Source organism: Echiichthys vipera, assembly GCF_963691815.1.
Source record: "Echiichthys vipera genome assembly, chromosome: Y".
In the NCBI taxonomy this organism is placed as follows: domain Eukaryota; kingdom Metazoa; phylum Chordata; class Actinopteri; order Perciformes; family Trachinidae; genus Echiichthys; species Echiichthys vipera.
This window is the reverse complement of record NC_139849.1, coordinates 14314413-14328719: the sequence shown is the minus strand read 5'-3', so window position 1 is coordinate 14328719 and position 14307 is coordinate 14314413. Positions and strand designations below refer to the sequence as shown.

At 43.8% G+C, this 14307-nt stretch overlaps 1 long non-coding RNA gene across 2 annotated transcripts; it reads left to right on the top strand.

The window, feature by feature from the left end:
• The first annotated feature begins 11914 nt into the window (after positions 1–11914).
• LOC310966200 lies at positions 11915–13029 on the top strand. Of its 2 annotated transcripts, XR_014593799.1 has the most exons (3): positions 11915–11981; positions 12374–12470; positions 12747–13029. It is a non-coding gene; the product is annotated as an uncharacterized lncRNA (long non-coding RNA). The 2 variants fall into 2 exon arrangements; XR_014593800.1 differs by having other exon boundaries at positions 12374–13029.
• Positions 13030–14307: the final 1278 nt, after the last annotated feature.

Here is a 14307-nt window from a genome sequence, read left to right as displayed (position 1 = left end):
CAAAATCTTAAGGGTAACTATCAGGCTTACAGAGGTTATCAATATTCTCAAATCGCCTTAGCTAAATTTGGAGAAATAATCAAATAACAACACTTTGTACTTGTTTGTAAGTACAGCTGAATGTCTACTCCTGTGGAAGACAAGTGGGGTTAAATGGAACGACTTTGGAAAATTTTAGATGAAAAATCCAAAAATTGTAAAATGTCCAAAAATATGACGAATATTAATATCACACAATTATGAATTATTGCCAAGCCAACATAACTAAGCCTCACATGGGGCACCAATGTAGGTACTTTGGGTTTAATTGGATCAATAGTGTGACTATCAAATGAAATATTTGATAAGGAAAATTAATAAAGAAAAATTACTAAAAATTAATAACTTCAATTTATTAAAAACGTCACACGGAGAACCAATCAAATATAGGGCCTTGACTCACGTTCAGATTATGAGATTGAATATTCTCAATAAACTTAACGTTAATCAAGTAAATATTAGTTATCACCAATAATTATCAAAGATAATAATAAAAATGACTCTAGTCAAACCAGAGTTCCTCGGGGCACAACCGTCATAGACGGAGTGATAACTAATATTAAAGTCTCATAAAATATATTAAACTACGAATTAAGGGTTAAACACCGATAAGTGTAGTAGTTTAATTAGTTGAAGGATTTAAAAGTTCTTTTCTTAGTAGAAGCTGGCTCATTCATCTTTGTGTAATATTAAATAAACAGACATATGGTAAACACAAACATTTATTAACAGGTTAATAAATGCAACAAACAAAACACAATAAACTAACTAAAGCTAACAGCAAATGTGTGTGTTTGTGTGTGTGTGTGTGTGTGTGTGTGTGTGTGTGTGTGTGTGTGTGTGTGTGTGTGTGTGTGTGTGTGTGTGTGTGTGTGTGTGTGTGAGAGAGAGAGAGACAAAGAGAAGTGGTGGGGGCTCGGTCCCCTGCAGAGAAAGTGTGAACACTTAAGTTACACAAAGCACCAGCAACTTGAAATCTCTGTTCTCATTCTTATGACAAAGTTACAATTGTTTCTAGCCGTTCATAAAGTCCTATAACATGTAGTAATGCCCAGTTGGTGATTAGTTACCAGTCCATGAGATGGGAGATGTTGCGTTGCTTGATGCCAGTGGCTGGGTGAAGAAAGGAAGCTCCGTGGTAGTTCTTGTCTGATTGTGGCTCTTAGGCAAAAGAGGAAACAGACTGCTCTGTGCTGTGCTCAGTTGAGGATAACCGGTTGGTTAACCTTCGTGGTGATCCCACGCCATAGGCCAGGTCCAGGGCCGAGGGGACAGCTGGAAGCTGGTCTCCTGGAGTTGAGTGATCCGGGAGAGAGAGCGGGAGGAAGATCCGGGAGCAAGAGAGTGAGAGATGGGAGGCTTCACTTTATATAGGCCCGGATGATGTCATCACCTGGGGGTCAATTCAGCCAATGAACAGTTTGGGTGCCTTGGAGAATTCACACCTGGGTGTGACCTGTTGTGGGGGAGAAGGCATGGCAGCAAAGGCTTTTGGGCCTAGTTGCTGAGGCCTTTGTTCCAGCAGGCTTTGGGCCTACTTTTAATCAAACTGACAGTTCGAGTTAATCCAGAAAATGAACAATCATCTTTGGTTGCCGGTTGCACCTACAGCCTTACGAAAGTTCCATCTCCTGACGGGTTTCCCTGCTGCTGGCTGCACCAGGGATGGGACCTTTATGATGGACGGTCGTTGGTGTGAGCGGGGGAACCTATCCAGGACACGTCTCTCTGGCTTTTGAGCCGTGTGACATACAGCGAAGGCCAAGTCCGGGTTAGTGTGGGTATTCCAGCCTGCTGAAAAGAAGCTTGGCGGTTCTTTGGGGTCGAACAGAAGCAGTGTATTGGCACTGGAGGCCCATTGGCTTAATGTCTCTCCATTTGGTGTAGTATGGCTGTAACCCCAGTCTATGTGTTGGCAGTTGAAGTACCCTGCGTAGATGGCGGGTGCAGGTGCCGTTGGGAGTGATGCCATGGTCAGTCAGCATTGACGGTGGGGGCTTGTAGACATTAGGGCGCACTCACACTGTCCGTCCGTACCGTGCCCCGGGCTTTAGGGTACTTTTCCCCCCCTCCCTCTCCCCCCGCTGGCCAGCCCGTTTGTACTCACACTGCCTGGGCCTCGCACAAATGCTTCTTGCCGGTTCATACGTCATCACGGCGTAACACGTCACACGCTTTGTTTACAAATCTTCCCATAGACCTCTGAGTTTTTGTGCGTCTAGTCCGACTGTTTTTAAATATTTTCATCCGACCAAATCTGCAGTAAACACTCCACCTCAGCATCACACCAACGTGAATCTTTTGCCACCAATGTTGTTGTTGTTAAATGTCCGCGCATGGTTTTCTATGTCCGAACAGGAGCACATAAAATGACGTCAGAGCCGCCGTAGGCCTCGTGCTCGTGCTCGTACACGTGCGCACGCTCGTGTTCGTACATGTGCAAACACGCTTTACAAGAGCCCACCTCTCTCAAACGGCCGTGGACGGCCAGCTTGCCGCAGCTAGGCGCGGAGTCGTTGCACTCACACTGGTCAAACGAACTAGGCTTTACCCGTAAAACCTGTTTGGGCATGGTACGGACGGACAGTGTGAGTGCGCCCTTAGTGGACAGCCACTCGATACTCGAGCCTGGTGGTGATTGGCCTGTGGCTGTCCAACTAAGGTTGTTCCTTCCAAAGGTTGCAAGTCCATGCTGTTTGCTGTGGGTAGACCCAGCAAGCTGGAAACCAGGCAGTTTGAAGATGTTGTCACTGTCACAATGTGTCTCCTGGAGGAGGACGGCTGCTACTTTGTGGGAGTCAGCGAGATGGTAGATGACTTCCATTTTGGCGGTGGTGAGGCCCTCTCCATTAAGTTGGAGCACTGACAGACGTTGATACTTGATGGTCGGGATAGCCACTCATCCTGACATGGACGTGCAATGTCCCTCTGGCCTCTTGCACCTCGGTCTGCCAGCTAGGTGATGACTGGTTGGCGACATTAGTTTCGCAAGCTGGTCTTGCTCCATTTCTTGCTACTCACAGAGGAGGCCGTGTGAAGACTGTCGTCATCTCCACCATGAGCAGCAGCATGTCGTCATCTCCACCATGAGCAGCAGCAAGTCACACTATCTTTGATAAAAGTAGTAATAATTAATATAGTTGAAGTGAAGAGAAGTAGAGAGAAAGAGAAGCAGACAGACAGATGGACAGAGAGAGACAAAGGCAGACAGTCCCAGAGATGCATGCAACCACAAAAGTAACAGTAACTATAATAATAGCTATAGTAATGTGAATATGACTCATATGTTATGGCAGTTAATATAGTAGAATAGTAGAAACAAGCACAGCTAAGGTGATAGATGATGAATATGACTGATAATAATTATGGTGGTAAATATGATCAATAATGAGTAGTGGTAATTACAGCTGTGATACAGTGAGATCTATTACTGATAATGTTTTTATGGCTACACATTTTATAATTCATAAAACGAATGTTAGTACTGTATATACGAGTAATAGTTATAATAGCAGCAGGAAGCGTCATGCAGGACCACGGCAGAAACCGGCGAGACGACACAAACAACCTCGGGGAAGAAGTTGAATAAGTAACATGCATTGATGAGACATGAATGATACCAACAGAGAGGATAGAAGCTCAGAGTATCAGGAACAGGATTATCCCCCGGCAGACTGGGCCTATAGCAGAATAATTAAGCATAACAAAATAAGCCCTGTACATGCAGGCTCTAAGAGAAATTAAATGCCTATAGCAGCATGATGTTTAGTCCTCGTTAGTATATTGGGCTTCTGTTAGATTACTTCTGTGTCAGTCAGGCTGCCCTGAAAACTCCCTGGAGCCTGCTAAGGCCAAGATTCCCTTGGCGCCTTTAATATGACTCTGCAGACTTAAATGATAACACTCATCGTCACTTCCTTAAAGTCATGTTTATGCATTTTAGCCAATGAGATGATAGCACATCTCATTGCTATCTCGGTCCACCTTCCTAGTATAAGAATCTGGGCTTTGCTGTTTTAGCCTCAGAGCCTCCTCTACTGCATGTCTCCCCCTCTCTCTCTCACCCCATTTCCCGTCTGTCCTATACAATAAAGGCTTGAAAAACTGCCCCCAAAAAAAATCTTTAAAAAAACAGAGTGATTTTTCTCCAATGTTTTCAAAAACACAGAACAAAAATGATCCATCGACTTATAGCCTTCCCTCCAGCGTTGTCTGTGCTAACGTTAGCTGCAACATGTTCAGACGCTGAAGAGCTCCAGTGGGAGTGAATTCTTTCTTGCACAATTTGCACACAGCTGTGCTCTTGTCCATGTTTCCACTTGGTCGTTTTTTAGAACTCAAATGTCCACCCACTGAACCCAGCTTCCCATCGGTTTCATTTCTCTCGTGTTGTTGGCCGTGCAGGAACAACGTTCTGCAATGTGCGAAAAATAAAATGCAATTAATTGCGTTATTTTTTTATTACGTTATTTTTTCTGTGATTAATTGTAATTAACGTGTTAAAGTCCCAGCTCTACTTTTTTTTGTTTGTTCTGTTTTACCCTTCCTCCTCACTCTCTTCCTCCACTACTACAGAATACTTCAGGTCACGCAGTGTCATTCTAACTTTTTATTATTGTTCCTATGGCTTATGCTGTAAAGACAGGTACTGGATTGCGTCTGATTTCTGGAATACTAAGGGAATGAACAACGCAATCAACATCGGTAAGGTCGTGACACAGCTACAGCCCTTTAAGGGGGATGTGATCTTCCTGCAGGAAACACTTCTCAAATCAGCTGACACCCCACGTATTAAGAGGGCGTGGATGAGTCACTTATTCCATTCCAAATTTACAGATAGAGTTAGAGGGGACAAATGTAATCCTAGATACTGACGGCCGCTATGTGATCATTTTGGGCACACTTCAGCGCACACTGGTGGTCTTAGTTTCAGTTTATGCGCCCACCTGGGACGATGAACAGTTTTTCACAAGGCTATTTGCAAAAATCCCAAACGTCTTATCATGGGCGGGGACTTCAACCTGGTGCAGGATGTGACTCTCGACAGATCTTCTCCCACACAGATTACACTATCCAAATCAGCACACACAGTTAAAACATATGCGTCACAGTTGGGAGTTTCAGATCGCTGGAGGTTTAGAAATCCCCATAGTAAAGCTTTCTCCTTTTTTTCCCATGTACAAAACACAGTCTCCCGAATTGATTTCTTTTTTTGTCGATAACAATCGCCTCGACTGTGTGAATGCATGCAAATAGTAAGTTTAAAGATTTTGTTATGACCCAAATCCGCTCCTACATAGAATTTAATGACACCCCTGATGTCAGCAGTAGCACTCTATGGGAAGCGCTAAAAGCAACTATTCGGGGACAAGTCATATCCTATATTTCTCAAATGAGAAGGGCTGAACGGGCAAAGCTGGCGGAAATTGAAGAGGAACTGGTAAAACTCGACGGAACTTTCTCCACCTCTCCCCCCCAGCAGCTACTACTGCATTTGTAACACGGCCTCTTAATGACACGCAAAGTTGAGAGGCAGCTGCAACAATCCAATCAAATTCAACTACCGAACGGTAGCCACACTTCTGATCGAGTGATTATCTTTTTCTGATTTCTACACCGCACTATATACTTCTGAATGCAGCCCAATTACTGCAGCAACATCTAATCCCTTAGACCAGGGTCCGTTTCACAAAGCAGGTTTAGTGAAAACTGAGTCTGTTAACCCTGAAATGAGGGAAACTCTGAGTTTTCCGTTTCACAAAGGGAGGTAACTCAAACCAGAGACAGAGGGGTAACTCTAGCCTGTTTCACAAAGAGAAGTAACTTAACCTCTCGGTCAGTTACCATGGTAACATGCTCTCTGAAACTAACCTGGTCGGGACCAGGTTTTCCTCAGAAAACCTTGAGTTTCTCTCCGTCTCTGCCCTCTTTCAGCCACACACAGTGTTTGATTTCTTCATTCATTCAGTCAGCGGGCGAGTTTTGGCTTAGTATAGTTCCGTCTGTTTTTTCAGAAAATCATTGCAAAAATCAGTCAGTAGGCCTACATTAGAAGTTCTATTAGGTGGCAACTATTTCACTACCATGGCATGTCCTTTTGATAACGATCCTGTGGATGAAGGTGCAGCATTACTGCGCAGAGAATTAAATATTCGTCGGGAGATGATTATCAGACTGCACATAGACGTCCTTAATATACTGCAGCCATAATTACAAAATGAATTAAATGGATCTTTTGAGCAAGTTGAATGTATTTGACTTAGCGTTTCCTAAATATAATCCCAGCTTTTCTTGCAATTCATAGGTTCAAAAGTGTGTGCTTTTAATTGGGTTACCGGTATATAAACTACTCCTATATAGCCTTCTGATCCAGAATATCATCTATAATGCGAGGGGGTGCATTTCACGACAGGGGTTCTGAATACACCGTTTCATGTCACAGTCCATCATTTACATACACAACCTTATCCGTCCTTACATTTCCAACATTAATAACCAAAGTCATGCTCTCACATCCCAGCAGATATTGTGTGTTGCGCTGCTTTTTTTTGCAAATGGGAGTTTTTTATACAACATACAAAACAGCCACTTACGGTAATATTTTCTTTACAATGTATGCTCAAACTGAGGCGTCACCATGAGATTCTGCCCCGTGTGAAGCACCTAAATTAAATAAATTAATAGGCTACCACTCAAGCAGTTCTCCCTGTTATATTACTGTGATTGCAACAGGACTACATTTAAACTTACGCACTGACCCGAGCAGCAATGTCCTCCCGCACCGTCTCCCTCTCTTTTGCTGCTGCAGCGGTGTTACACTTTCGGCGAAAAACATGCTCACACTCTCCGTATCAGCGCATTAATATTTACAGTTCCAGTTGTAGCGTAGCCCTCCCCTTCTCTGTTGCTATGGTGACTCATCGAATCAGGGCTCCATTGATGCTGTCTTTTTTTATTTGTGGTGCACGTGCTTAACTCCAGGTCAAACTACTCTGAGTTGATCAACCTAACGCAAATCTGCTGTTCTGGAACTGAAAACTCAGAGTTTCCTATCTCAGAGTAGATCAACTCAGAGTTCAGGGTTAGACTAAGAGTTTGTTGAACCTGCTTTGTGAAACGGACCCCAGGACATGTGTTTTCTCTTTGGAGGAAGTTTGTTTTTGTCTGTGAGCCTGTTGAAAAATGTTTTCACTGGAAATTACTGACAGAGTGTTACGGTCTCCTCCAGTATCTGTGTATCTGTGTTGTGCATCTATGCCAAGCAGGATGTGGGATCCCTTGCTGAGGCTTGGCTGGCACGAGACCCGCTACTTCCTGGTTCTGCTGGGGATTTGATTGGTGCGGCATCTGGCAATCTCCTCCAACCACCTACCCTCCTACTTCCTGGTTCTGCTGGTGATTTGATTTGGGCGGCGTCTGGCAATCTCCACCAACCACCTACCAGCTTCCAGACCGCCCCTCTTAAATAGTTGCCTCACTGTGGTTTTGGCCCTTTGTCTTTGACCAACTGGCCTGGTGTGTGTTTGTGTGTGTGTAGTGCTCTTTGAGTTTCTTTGTTATTTCCAAAAGTGCGGTAAGGAAATTGGGCAAGGTTTTAGTGGGGTTTACTGATACCAACATGACATCTGTAGCACTTCTTTGTTAGATACACTAGGTTTGAGAGGGTGCTGCTTATTTTGTATTTTCTGTTTATTATTGAATTTGGTAATTCTTTTTGGAAGTGGCTAATGGTTATCTCTCAGTTTGGAGAGACCTCTTTAAGTTATATTTATTTCTTTGATTTGATTTTTTTTGTTCTTCAAATAAATAAGTTGCTATTTTACCAAAAACATTCTGGTTTATGTTGCTTCCCTTTACCCATGAGCCAGGTCGTAACACAGAGCCATACAGACATATTGTATTATTCATTTAATTATTAAAATAAAATACGGTACACTGTGTTAGGTCTTGGTTCAATAGGTTATAACTTATATGCAATCATTTTAATATGTTTTAATAAACATTGAACCAGTCCTGCCCTTGGCTTGTAGCATTTTTTTTTTTTGGGCCTCTGATGTAGTAGACTTTGACATCCCTGCCTTAGACTGTTTAACGTACCCTTATATTGATATAAATATCTCTGGGGAACTTGGTAGACCCATCTCTCTATTGGAGGTGCATGAAGCGATCATGTCTATGCCAAATAGGTCCCGATGGTTTTTCAGTCGAGGTCCCGATGGTGTTTCAGTCGAGGCGTACTCGATGCTATTGGCTCCCGTCCTAGTGAGAATGTTCAATGACTCCTTTACTGAAGGCAGACTGCCAGCAACCTTGTTTGAGGCATCTATTTCATTGCTCCTTAAGAAAGACAGGGATCCTACCTCATGTGGCAGCTACAGACTGGTCTCACTTTTACACATAGACTGTAAGATCCTTGCTACGGTCCTCACCCTCCGCCCTTCAAAGTTTGATGTCATTATTTCACTAGATCAGAAAGGCTTCATATTAGGGAGACATGCATTATTCAATACCAGAAGGCTGCTCAACATCATATTCTAACCTGGGTAAGACACTCCCGAGGCCGTTTTGGCGCTAGACGCAGAGAACGCCTTCGACTGGGTAGAGTGGGGCTTTCTATTTTTCATTTTAGAGAAATTTGGCTTTGATTCTAACTTTATTACTTGGAGTAAGATTTTGTATGTAACCCCCTCTGCATCTGTAAACACTAATGGTATCCGTTCAGCCTATTTCCCTCTCAAACGTGGGACCCGGCAGGGCTGTCTGCTCTCACACTTGTTGGTCAACATAGCCATCGAGCCATTACCCATCTGGCTTAGAAACCAGAATGAGTTTGAAGGCATCACTTGTTTTAGTCTAGTCCACAATCTCTCCTTATATGCTGACGACCTTCTCTTGTTTATTTCAAACCCCACATCCTCCCTCCCCCAGTTTTATCAATTTTATAAAACAAATAAAAGAGGCGAGAGAACGCATCCCCTAGAAGAGTTGGTGGAGGAGAAGAGAACATCTGACAGGATGCCATTGGCTCTCACCCGCTGTGATCTGACAGTTAAAAAGTCCAACAGCCAGTAAATCAGACCCCTGTCGATATTATAATTTGAGAGACGCTTGCCTAAAATATGGGGCTGGATGCAGTTAAAAGCAGATATAAAATCAATAAAAAGTAGACGAACAAGCTTTTGTTCCCTTCTAAGTGCGGCACAATCATATTAAGAAAAGTGATTTTTGCATCATCAACCCCCCTCCCCGCCTGATACGCAAACTGGAGAGGGTCCAAGTTTGCCTGAACATTGTTCATGAGCTCGTCTTTCACAGTCCTCTCAAAAGACTTCATTACCAGGGAGGTAAGAGCAACAGGTCTAAAGTCATTTAGGGTCATTGTGAGCCCGGAGTGACCAGGAGAATTTAAAGCTGAAGATGTTCGGCGCAGTTACTCAAGACCCGACCTCCTATCCCATCAGGACCCGAGCTTTTCCTCTCCTTTACCCTCCTTGTCGACATGCACCGCCACTGTGCTGTTCGGCTCTAACGCGGTGCTCTTAAACACAGACAGTTCATGGCTAAATTCATGGTCGTTAAAATGGTTTGAATAAATATTTACTTCATTTGCCAGGTCGTAATCAGACTTCATATCTAAGGAGATATTATTCTTATGGGGCTGCGTCCCCAGCAAAGATTTCAGGTCCAAGCAGGTCGAAGCCCTGTATTTCTTCCACAACGCAGTGCCGTGTTCCCCCTTGTTTGAACAGATCTGAGTTTTTAAAAAAGCAACATGATTGTCATTTTACCTCTTTCTTATGGATGAAAAAGGTGTTTAACTGTCGAAAGAGGTGATTGTAATTGTTCACGTTAGGCCGTTGTTGTCTGTTTTGTTTCAACGGAGGGTTTGGATCTGGAAGTCTTATTTTGAAAGGCCGTCACGTCAGACTTAACAGCCGGATACGTATCCATATCACCTGTATTAAAACTGAACTTTTATTAATAATGTTTTTGACGGATTTTGAGACCCATGGCTTATTGCTAGGGAAAATGGAGATATATTTTTAATGGATACATAACTCCAAAATGTAACATAGTCAGAGACCGTCTCTGTAATTTCATCCACAGTCTCGCACGACTTTTTGAACAAGTCCCAGTCCGTGCAATCGTTACAATCCTGGAGACGTCCGATAGACTCCTCCTTCCAGACCGGAACTAATCTTCGTTCCGGTTTGTGTCTCTTCAGGACTGGTTTGTAGGACGGGAACAAATAAACGGTGTTATGGTCTGAGGCACCCAGTAAAGCTCTCCAGCTCTGGAACCATAACAAAGATCCAGGCACTTAGTAAGTCTAGTAGCACATGTCACATACTGGTAAAAGTTCCCCAGGTGTTTCCCTTGTGTACAGTTATCAAAATCACCCATGATAAAGCTAGGAGTGTCAGGCGATATAGCTTGTAGCTGTAGCACTGTGCGAGTGATAGCCCAAACAGCATTATCCATATTAGCTTTGGGGTGAATATATACCAGTGTGACAAGTAACTGAGTGAATTCCCTTGGTAAATAAAAGGGCCTAAGCGAAACAGAGAGAAGTTCAATGTTCAAGATTCAAGATTCAAGAAGCTTTATTTATCCCGAGGGAAATTATTGTGCAACAGTTTCAATACAAAGGTGGGAAAGGGTCAGAGTAACAATCAGCATAAAAACATAAATCAAATCAAAAATAAAGCTAACGTAAAATAAATCAAGTGTGACAGAGTGCAACAGACATCGTGGTTAAGCGTAGGTATATAAAATATACAACAATACGCACTGTGCAGTTTAGCAGCAGATTGAAATGAAATGAGTACAAACTAAATAAGTGAGAAGGAGTGATAAGTTATAAGTGTTAAAAATGTAGCAGCATTTCCTACAGAACTAAGTGACAGTATGGCACAGTGGAGTGTAGCAGCATTTCATACTGAAGTAAGTTACAGTAAACCACAGTGAAATGTAGCAGCATGTCCTAAAATAGTTACAGTACCACAAAATAAAGTGAAGTAGTGGTGATATAAAGTGACAGTGTAAAGTGTAGCAGCAGTAGTTACAGTACCACAAAATAAAGTGATGTAGTGGTGGTATAAAGTGACAGTGTAAAGTGTAGCAGCATTTCTTACTGAAGTAAGTGACAGTACAACTGAATAAAGTGGTGCAGTGACAAAGTGACATTTTCAGGATACAGTGTCTCCACTGTTCCTTACCTGACCGGGGGGAGATGAATTATAAAGTTTGATGGCCGCCGGAAGAAAAGACTTCCTCCGGCGTTCAGTATTACACCGGGGGAGAATGAGTCTATGGCTGAAGGTGCTTCTGCTGGAGGTCAGCAGATGGTGGAGAGGGTGAGAGTTGTTGTCCAGGATGCTGTGCAGTTAAGACAGCATCCTCCTCTCAGACACCGCCACCAAAGAGTCAAGTTTGACCCCCAGGACGGAGCCAGCCTTCCTGATGATCTTACCGATCCTCTTGGTGTCTGCTGCCCTCAGTCTGCTGCCCCAGCACACAACAGCAAAGAAGATGGCACTGGCTACCACCAACTGATAGAACATCCTCAGCATGGTGTTACATACATTGAATGACCGGAGCCTCCTCAGGAAATAGAGAGGACTCTGGCCCTTCTTGTAAACAGCCTCAGTGTTCTTGGACCAGTCCAGTCCAGTCAGTTTAGAACCAGGGCCCAGTATTTCAAAATTTGTAATCTGGATCAGAATAATCCGGATAATGAAATCCTCCTTTTCTCAGTCATGGATCACGGTGATCCTGCTGACTTTATCTGAGTATTTCAAAACACAGGCAGGGTGGATCACTGTGATCCCTACCTGGCCGGATACGGATTTCCCAATCTCAAGTCTCCGCCTCCGGGATCTGAAACATGGTGGACTACTTCATGAAAGGAGTAGCAGAGAGCCGACTTTCACGTCAAAAGTGTAAGTTAACCGTCGTCTATTGTGTAGCGGTTTTAATACCATACGAACGGCAACCAACACATCATGCAAGCCAACTATTTGAATTGTCACCTTATTAAAAGCAGGCCGTGGCGATCTCTAATTGAGACGCGGCCGTGCTAACGGGAGCTAACGCGGCTCCATTGACTTGTGTGTTAAGCAGCTAGCGGGCTATCATTAGCGGCTATCATTAGCGTCGAGGCATTTGCAACACGGCAGATTATCAGTATAAGCAGGCTGCATTGTGTACAGACCTGCTCAGTGCTTAGAAAACACAACGCAACACAGTTTGAGTATTAACTACAAGGTTTGTTCAGAAGGTTCAGAATGCTACAGTAGCCTAATGCTGGTGATGATATCATGTTTTTGTGTAGGCTACATAAACACAATTTGGGATTGTGGATTAAGATACTCATACACCTTCTACCTTCAGAGTCCACTCACAGCCATGGACCACTCAGCTACAACAGGGTGAGTGCTGGAAATCCTTGAAAATGCTTTAATTGTATTGATACATTTAAGACTTTCAAGTAATTGGAGTTTGAATAAAGTGCTTGAAACTGCTTAAATTTGTAATGGCATTACTTTCATGGTATTGGTCAGTGACACAATTAGAAACATTTCTTCATCCTAATTCCTCTCCAACATTGGTGAGAGCTTGTTTTTTTTTGCATTTCACTACACTGTTTTTAAACCTTGGTTTTAGCTTTGCATGTGACCAATAAACTTATCTATCTACCACATCAGGCACGGGGGCCAGAGCCAGCGCCAGCGCCAGCGCCAGAGCGACGGCGACGGAAGAGGCATGCCGGGGATGAGGAAGCCTATGAGAGGCTCCTCAAAATGGAGACCGAAAGGGCAGTCAAACAGACTGAACTGGCCAAACGGCAAATTAAGCTGACGCTGCTTCAGCAAAAAGAGACAGAATTAACAATCAAGCTGTTAGAGAAACAGCTTGACATTTGAAATAGCATGGTCCTTAGTGGTCACATTATTTTTTGTTGGAATAAAACTTTGTTTGGACCCTGCATTCCTTTGTCTTTCTCTGTTTTGGTACATGCAAGTTACAATGTTTGGTGAACTAGAATTTGAGAAATAATTGTAATTTTATTTACAGCAGTTTTACAGTGTGGTCAAAAATTTTACTATGCTTTACATTTTTTGATATTACTTAAATTACTTGTTAGAAGTACAACACTAACACTTAAGTGTAACAAACATCTTGAGTAACAATATCTAGGAGAAGTATGCGCTGAGAGTTTGTCAATCCAAGTCAAATCCACCTCTGAGGTGGGATTCAAATGATCCTGAAATTTTGGTATCAAGTTGATCCAGATATCTGACTTAACTTTTGAAATACCCAAATCAGCCTTTTATCTGGATTCAGGGGAGGATTGGATTACCAGAGCTGAAACCCTGATCTTCAGGATCAGGATTCTCCTGATCTGTGTTGAAATACCCAGTTTTCAGATCAGATCTAGATTTAATCCAATCCGACCAGGATAATCCTGTCAGATCACGTTTGAAATACTGGGCCCAGGTGATTAGCTGCACACCAGTCGACGAAGGAGTCCACAACGCCCCTGTACTCCTCCTCCTTCCCCTCACTGACACAGCCAACAATTGCAGAATCGTCAGCAAACTTCTGCAGGTGGCAGGACTCAGAGAGGAACTGAAAGTCTGAGGTGTACAGGGTGAACAGAAATGGGGAAAGAACAGTTCCCTGTGGAGCTCCAGTGCTGCTGACCACAGTGTCAGACACTCCGTCCTGCAGTCTGACATACTGCGGTTGACCCGTCAAGTATTCCGTAATCCAGGAAACCAGGGGAGGGTCCACCTGCATCGCCGTCAGCTTACGTCCCAGCAGAGCAGGCCGGATGGTATTGAACGCATTGGAGAAGTCCATGAACAAGACTCTCACTGTGGTTCCCGGTATGTCCAGGTGGGCGAAGGCACGGTTGAGCAGTAAGATGATAGCGTCCTCCACACCTAGTCTCGGCTGGTAGGCAATCTGTAGAGGGTCCAGTGATGAGCTGACCAGGGGCCGAAGAAGTGAAAGGACCAGCCTCTCCAGGGACTTCATCAGGTGCGACGTCAGCGCCACCGGTCTGTAGTCTTCGGAGGTGCTGGGACCAGGCAGGATGTCTTCCACAGCACAGGGACCTTCTCAAGACTCAGGCTGAGGTTATGGATGTACTACAGGACTCCACACAGCTGGATCGCACATGTTTTGAGGACCCTCGGGCTGACACCGTCGTGACCGGCTGCCTTGCCTGGGCGGAGTCTGCACAGCTCCTTCCTCAGTGAA